The 6927-nt window shown below is 33.1% G+C and overlaps 1 pseudogene; it reads right to left on the reverse strand.

The window, feature by feature from the left end:
• Nucleotides 1-4041: 4041 nt before the first annotated feature.
• On the reverse strand, nt 4042-4419 carry LOC141503434 (small ribosomal subunit protein eS25 pseudogene; annotated as a pseudogene).
• Between the last annotated feature and the right edge of the window lie 2508 nt (nt 4420-6927).

Here is a 6927-nt window from a genome sequence, read left to right on the forward strand (position 1 = left end):
TTTTAGGGAAGTTGTATTTCAAAATGCAAAAAAAAATGTTAGCTGAGCATAAAAATAGGCAACAGATCAGATCTGGCTCTTGGGACAACCTCTGATTTAGTCTAACTAGATCACAACTTGCATTGACATCAAGTTGTCTTGCCACTTCAGTAATTTGTTTAGACTCCATATCTTTGAAAGCAATCCGTTTCACTTTTGAATATTTCTATAAATGATAATAAGCTTTTTCCTTTTGTCAAATCTAAATTGTACTCTTTGCTTCTATAGAAAATTTCTTGTGATGTTTTGATTTGATTTGCTGATTCCCTTCAATTCTTAGTGAAATCACTGGAAAAGAGCTTTCCCCTTGTGTGAGTTTTCTTAAACTGTTCATTCTACATTCCTTTAAAATGGAGAGCATTGACAAAGATAAGGCTCTACATTGGATCAATGGAGCTGGCAAATTATACCCTCTTCTATTTCCTTGCAAAGTAAAATTTCAACCAATCAAACACATTCCCTAAAAGTCAGCTTGATGGGGAAGTAGATAGAGTGTTAGACCTAGAGTCAGGAAGACTGATTTTCCTGAGTTCAAATCTGACCTCCAACACTAATTCCTTAGGCATATTGTTTTCTAAAGACATGATCTACACAGGGGATATATTCTCAAGTAATCTGTGTTTTAATTATCATCCATATTTTTAAATGAATATAATGTATTTACACTTTCCTTTTTTAATTTTGCAGCATAGTATATGTTGGACACAAGCTCAGGAGACACCCAGGATTAGAATTTAACCAGAAACTTGTTTTCCTCAAGCTTGGTAATTTATATGATGATGACAATTCAATCTTTCACCTATAAATGCAAAGGAAATACAAATGAATAAATCTAATCCTTTAGGATCTAATTCTCATCACCACCACTAATACATTCAATCTTCAGTGCTATGCTACTCTTCTGATATCCCCTACTGGTATTTCTTATCCAGCTTCCTTTTGCCTAGTCTGGGATCCTAACAAGCTCCCTGTATTTTTGTAGGGGAAGATACTTGGGGCTCTTCCTCTGAAATAGCATAATTCTAGTTTTATATTTTTAAAGCATTGTCACAAGATTGCTACTAATCCAAGTGACTGTGGAGGTGCCATTTACAATTAATAGAACATTTTCTGATCTATATAAAAAATGGGAATATCCAATATCAATAGTTTCATAATATATTATATATTATTTTCATAATATATTTAATCTACTTATTTTTGTACTGAATATGCTGTGATCTCCAGTTTTCCTTATCAACTTTTTATTGGAATGTTCTTCTTATCCTTAAAGTCTTTCCTCATCCTTCTAAATTTGCATGAGAATCTTTGCCAACTCACAAGCCCTGGCTCAAATTTCACATCTGGTTCTGACAGCCAAAAGTCATCTCTTTCCTCCCTTTGAAACTTGATGACACTTTTCACTTCTCTATTATATTAGAATCATTTGTGGATTATTCTCTTCCCTGCCATGTGATGAGGTCCATGATGAGGTCTTATACATCTTTCTGTATTTCACATTGTGGAAAAGTAGGGATATCTAAATATATGTTGGGAACAGCTACTTGCATACTTAATACTAAGTTGATAGTAGAATAATTTCCCCGACTGAGGAACTGAAATGAAATGAACTAATCCTAAACCACATAATTGGAAAGTTGGTGTAATTGTTTCCCATAAATCTCTCCAAGTCAACAACCTCAGAAAGAGATAATGAACCAGATGTTGAGTCACTACTCAAGCTGCATCCACAAGATAAGATGTCAGAAGCCTGTCCTAAAATAAAAATATCATGAAATAACATCATCTGTGACCTAAAAATATCTTAAGCTCATCTTGAACTCATTACTTTTCTCCAAATGCAACCCTCTTATTTCTCCTTTTGAAGTTATCCTAATCTTTCCCATTTAACCTAACACAGCCTTGATTTTGCATCCTTAGATACTAACTCTATAAAATCTGGATTTAAGATAAAGAATAATGAAGAAAAAATTCAAAGGAGAAAACTCTGAGGGGGGTAACCAAATCTCACAGGAGATAAAAAGAGGCTAGAACAAAAGATGGAAAAAATGTTAAAAAGAAAGAAAAAAATAAAATTATATAGGAGAGGAAACCAAAATTTCCTGAGGAAAAAAGAAAGTGTATATATTGGGGTAGATATTAGAGTATCAAGAAATTCAAAAGTTTGGTCTTAAGAGAAATAAAACTTTCAAAATAAAACATTGGCAATTAAATTAGATAAAAAATTTAAAGGCCAAAATCTCGGGATTAAATAATACAAAAAAACAAAAGTAGAAAAAGTATTGAATATATGATACAGAAACTTTCCAAGGAAGAAAAATTTGTATGAGAGGATAACATATTTTAAATACAAAAATGCTTTAAGTAGAAAAAAATGGCAGGAACAAATGGTGATGACTTTAAAAAGGCATGCATCTCCAAATGTTCCTTCCTGGACCCTCTTTTCATCTTGTTCTAAATTATTTCTTCAACTCCTAAAGGTTAAATTATCATCTCTATACAAATGAGTCCCATATCAACAGTCAGCCTTACTCTCTTGAGCTCCATTCCTATATCACCAACTGCTTTTTAGACGTCTCAAACTGGTTGTCTTATAGGCATCAGAGAACTCATTATCTTTCCCCACAAAGAGAAAGACCTTCATGTCTAAAGGAATATCAATTCAAGTAAGCCATTATTATAAGACAGCCATGAGAAATCAGGAAAATAGTGGAATACAAGTGTATAAAAAATGAAGGCACTCAAGATGAAAACCTACATAGCAGTATTGAAAGTTGAATATAATCATTAATGACAAAAGATGACAGGACTAAATTATAATTCTCAAAAAATATGCAAACTATTGCCAATAATATGAAAAATCATTCCATATGAGTAATAAGAGAAATGTAAATCAGTGTTGATCTTTCATCTTGCACCCAATAAGTGCAGAAGTGACAAAAATGCTTGGTTGGTGGATCTGTCCAACCATTCGAAAAAGTATAATTTGGAATTATGCTAAGCAAGGGACTACCATGTATAAGCCTTTTATCCCAGAAATCCCACTCCAAGGCTTATAATCCAATGGAAAACAAAGATTGAAAGAAATGTTCCTACAAACTCACTTTTTTTTTTTACAGTAGCTTGGGATGCGAAATAGAATATATGCCCATTGATTTGAGAATGACTAAAGACATTTTTGTATCTTTCATTTGTATGGAATCTTATTGTAGTAGGGGAAATATCTGTCTAGTTTTTAATATTAAGAAAATGTTATTTATTCCTGTCTGATGTTTTCTGAGGGATCCCTCAGAAGCATGAGCCCTAATTAGATGAAAATTACCTCTGTTAAATGTGATTCTATTGTTGAATATAAATTCACCAAGATCAGAGCTCATTCCTTTACCCCTCCTTTAGCTTCCTGCTTCTCAGAATGGGTACCTGACCTCAATCATATAGAGGGTGTAGGATTCTCCTTTTACTTGCTTTTCCCTGACTCTTCCATGCAGAGGAAATGGGAAAGACTATAAAAGTTTGACCTACACTCCCCTCATGACAGGACTTATTTAGACTAAGCCCAGCCAATTCTTATGGCTATTTTCCTTTCCTCTCTTTTCCTTAAGTATTCTTGTCTAGGCCTTTGTTATTCAGCCTGTAACCAAAGTTTTTATTGTCTATCCAGGAAAAAAATTTAATTTGTGAATTTTGCAGGCTTGTAAAATAAAAATCTAAAGTTTTCCAAACTCCAGGTTTAGTTGTGAGGTTTCACTTTCAAAGAACTCTCATCTTTATAATATCAACATTATAAAAACAAACAATTAGGAAATACTTTTGAACTCTGATCATCATCTGGAATCAGTCATGTTGAAGAATGCTGTCCATCTCAAAAGAGAGCGAAGATAGATTAATGTATATTCCTATTAGTATATCTATAAGCATAATATTTAGATGTGGTCAATATGGGGATTTTTTAAATTCCAGTAAGTTTATTTTTGAAAATGTACACAAAATTGTTGAACCATTTCATGCTTCTTCAGCAGCTGAAGCATCTCCACCCTTGGTGTTCCTTGTATATATATCACTTTAACTTTGTGCTTGGAAACTAGATTAAACAGACCTTTACTAAGCAGTTCCTGAGCGGGGAGGGGATTGCCCTGGCTAGACAACCTTGGATCTTCAGTTCCTGTGATACTACTGCAGGGGTGATAAGTTTTTAATTGAGTATCTCCTTGCAGAGTTTGTCATATGTTACTTTGTCAAACAGAACCAGATTGTTGAGCTTATCTCGGAATTTCCCCTGGACTAATTCTTGGCTTTGCCCTCCAGAGTTGTTTATGGATCCTTGTCCTTCTCAGCCAAGTTATTGGCATCTTTCTTCTTCATATCATCTCTGGGTGGCATGGTGAGGCTTCAAGAACTCCTACTGTTACCAACTCCAAGAGAAGATGTTGAGCAGAAAGCAGGAATTTGTTTTGCTTGACTATATTATTTTTTTTAGGTTTTTTTGCAAGGCAAACAGTGTTAAGTAGCTTACCCAAGGCCACACAGCTAGGTAATTATTAAGTGTCTGAGACCGGATTTGAACCCAGGTACTCCTGACTCCAGGGCCGGTGCTTTATCCACTGTGCCACCTAGCTACCCCGACTATACTATTTCTTAAAAGGATTTTGAATTTCTTCCTCCCTCCCCTTCTTCTCCCAATGAGGAGGAAGGAAAAAGCCAACCAACAAACAATACTTTGTAGTTGAAAAAAAGAATTTTTATTATAAATATATTTTAAAAACCAATACAAAAAATACATTCTTTACAACACTTGATGCAATAAAAACTAGTAACTTGAATAGACTTAAAAGGTACAGACTCACATGAATTTCAATAAATTTTCAATTCAATTTCAATTCAAATTTTCAATAAAATTTCAATAAATTCAATAAATTTCAATAAATAACCAGGTGAAACATAATGATGAGACAGTATACCAAACTTTCCAGGATTCCTTAAAGTGACCTCAAAGAAATGATTATGTCTCTGAAAAACATAAATCAAGAATTTTTTGTGACAGTGATGGACTCAATATACAAATTTAAAAATTTCAAAATAATCCTAAAATAAACAGAAAAGAAATAAAATGGAAAATTTCAAGAGGAACAGATAAAATGGAGACTTTATTTTTAAAAACCTAGTACTTAAACATGAAATGGTTTTAAAATCATAGACTTTCTGGTGAATAATTATTACTTGAACCTCTTCTTTAAGGAGAATTAAATTTTCTATTCTATCTAAGCATCTTTGTTTACTGGGATGTTTTGTATGGTAATGTTATAATTATAATGTTATAATAATGTTATAATTACTCCCATTTCCTTCCAATAATAAATTGACTTCTGTAGCTCTTACTCAGTTTCAGCAAGAGTCCCCTTCTAGACCATATATTTTTATTTATGTTCTTACATGAATGTTGAACCTAATTACTGCTTAAAAAGAAATAATGCTGCAGATAGCCTGTGCATCCATGCAAACACAGTATGCTGACCAAAGATTCCATTAAACATTTCCAAAAGTAGTTTCATTCCCCTGAAGTGAGAGTTCCACTGTTTAGACTAAGTTACTTTCAGATTCAGCCTTATGACTACCAAGAAACAGATGAGTTTTAATGTTTTGTTTAAAGTTTCCATATGTTTGATTTGTCTTTTTCTCTTTTTGACTCTGATTACTAAAGGATAGCTTCACAGAAATGAAACAACTGTCACCAATGCAAGTCAATAATTCGAAGTTTGAGAGTTGTCCTAAGTGCCTTTCTCAGGAACATAGAGTTATTATTTGACAAAGTCAACATTTGAACTCAGATCTTCCTGAAACCAAGACTTGTATGGTCTCTAGCAACTACACCAAACTGCCTCTCTATTATTACATATCAGCATGAATTGCTTATGATAACTCCCTGGCAATTGCTAAATGTATTGTTAATTTTTTATACAATAAATTATGCAATTGACAAATGATAGAAGTTTATATATTGCTTAGCTGTTTATGGCACCACAAAATTTTGCCATGTTCCAGGACATAAAAATTCAAACAAATGCAAAAAAGTAGAAATATTAAACACGTTCTTCACTAACATACTCAATAAAAAATGTAATCAGTAAGTGTACTTTGAAGAAACAATTTTAACTGAAATGGAGGCTAAATCGAATTCCAAAGAGTCTGTAGGACAAAGAAGAAATTATAGAAGCATAAATTCCATCAGGGAGACAAGACAGCTTGTTAAATTTTTTAATCCAAACAAAGCAGAACATTTGGAAAATTTTTTATCACTTCATATGTATCAATTAATGCCTTTGTAAAAAAAAGAAAGACCAGAAATGAACTCTCCCTTTCCTTTCTTTTTTTGTTTGTTTTTTGTTTTTTTTAGGTTTTTTCAAGGCAAATGGGGTTAAGTGGCTTGCCCAAGGCCACACAGCTAGGTAATTATTAAGTGTCTGAGACCGGATTTGAACCCAGGTACTCCTGACTCCAGGGCCCGTGCTTTATCCACTACGCCACTTAGCCACCCCCCTTTCCTTTCAATAAACAACCTAAAAGATAATATTTTTTCAACTCTAGAAGAATAACACATCAGAAACTAAATAACTAAATAAATAACAAATAGAAATTCTCAAGAGGAACAAAACTGAAAGCAAATTAATATCTTAAAATTAATAAAATAGATAAATTATGAAATAGTCCTATTTTGAAGTCTGTGCCTGCACATGCACCTGCCTGGTAGACTATGAGACAAAGAGAAAGATGAAAATTGTGATATAAAAAAATGAAAATTCACTACAAATTGTTGAGGACCAGCCCCAGGAGTGATTTACACATATTTTTGGTGATCTTTCCCACCAGAGACATGCATGTATTCTTGCTCAC

Source organism: Macrotis lagotis, chromosome X (assembly GCF_037893015.1).
Source record: "Macrotis lagotis isolate mMagLag1 chromosome X, bilby.v1.9.chrom.fasta, whole genome shotgun sequence".
In the NCBI taxonomy this organism is placed as follows: Eukaryota; Metazoa; Chordata; class Mammalia; order Peramelemorphia; family Peramelidae; genus Macrotis; species Macrotis lagotis.